Below are 1,534 nucleotides of genomic sequence, written 5' to 3'. Positions count from 1 at the left end.
TTTTTCCTCTAGTAAAGGATCACTCTAGGATCTAGTATAGCATTTAGTTCTCATGTTTCTTTAACCTCCTTTGACCTGGAACATTTCCACAGCTTTTCTTTATCTTTTAACAACACTGACATTTTTGAAGTATAATCCCCCATTTAAAAAACAGAGCACTCTTCATTTTTTATTTGTCTACTGTTTCTTCATTATTCGATTGAAGTTATACAGTCTCAGCTGAAATATCACATAGAGGAAGCTATATCCTTCTCAAGACATCGTGCCCATCTGCCTCTCATTGGTGGCGTTAACTTTGATGATCCTATCAGGGTGTTGTCTCATTTCTCCATTGTATAGCTATTACTTTTTTTTTTTTTGAAATGGACAGTTTTTTAATTAGGTTCTTTGTAAGACGTTCAGAACACGACTTTGTGAGGATAAATTCCGTTTGTGAGAGCAAACACAGAGCACAGGTAGCCCTGGAGCTGAGGAACAGCTTTGATTTTTTGCAGAATTTGTGAGTCCACAGCTTTCTGATGAACCTTGAGCTGCTCTGTAATCTCTTATTTCTCTCTCTCTGTGTCGAAGATCTCACCTTCCTGGTGCCTGGGCTTACGCAGCTTCTATTTGAAGTAAGCGTCAGTGAGATGTTCTGGGATTTTCACACCACTGATATCAATTTTGGTGGAAGTGGCAATGACAAATTTCTGGTGTGTTCTCCGTAGAGGAACTCAACTGAGGGACAGAGGCCCAGTCACAAGTAGCGAGCCACTGCTCAGCTGCTTCAGGAAAATGACCCCCTTGCCTCTGTGGCGCTCAGTGAGGCAGACCAGAATAGTCCCAGGAGTGATGCTAGCACACAGTTTTCTCACATGCTTACTGAAGGGTTTTTTGCTGTGACTCAACAGCTTTCAAGGCACATCTTCAGTAGGATAATATATAGGCATTTTGCGAAGTTTAACCACCCGGGTACCACCATTCTTGTCACCACCAACTGGTTTTGTGACAGTAGCAAGAACCTTCACCTTTTTCTTCTTTTCCACCTTGGATTTAGCTGCTGAATACCTCCTCTTGTACAAGGCCGTTCCGGAATACATAGCCGATCGGGAATATCTGCCAATTCCTCTGACCAGGACAGGGTTTTGGCAGCAGTGGGGCTTCCCCTGCTTCACCTTTTTAACCTTGCCACCACCAACAGCCTTCTTGGCTTCAGGTTTTTTCTCCTTAGTATCTGGCTTCTCAGCCTTTTCACCCACCATCTACCAATACATATATTTTTTAAAAGGCATTTCACCAATTATCTCATAGCTATACATCGACAGGCCTACCAGACTACAAGTTCTCATCCTCTTTCTACATCCTTTTCACCCCTCCCACTATAAGATATAGGCCTTCCTCCAAATCGCCACACATCTGCAGCAACATTCATAGTTAACTTTTGGGTTGTCTTCCCAATACAGTATAACCTTCTTGACGATTTGAATATATCTCACAACTCTTATTTGTTTGCTACATATATTTAGTGGTCACAAGTCCCTATTCCATTATTTCT

At 41.9% G+C, this 1,534-nt stretch overlaps 1 pseudogene; it reads right to left on the bottom strand.

Moving 5' to 3' along the window:
* Nucleotides 1–398: 398 nt before the first annotated feature.
* LOC114884753 lies at nucleotides 399–1,241 on the bottom strand (annotated as a pseudogene).
* Nucleotides 1,242–1,534: the final 293 nt, after the last annotated feature.

This window comes from Monodon monoceros, unplaced genomic scaffold (genome assembly GCF_005190385.1).
Source record: "Monodon monoceros isolate NGI ecotype Baffin Bay Population unplaced genomic scaffold, NGI_Narwhal_1 Super_Scaffold_5, whole genome shotgun sequence".
Classification (NCBI taxonomy): domain Eukaryota; kingdom Metazoa; phylum Chordata; class Mammalia; order Artiodactyla; family Monodontidae; genus Monodon; species Monodon monoceros.
This window is presented reverse-complemented; position numbering and strand designations above follow the sequence as displayed.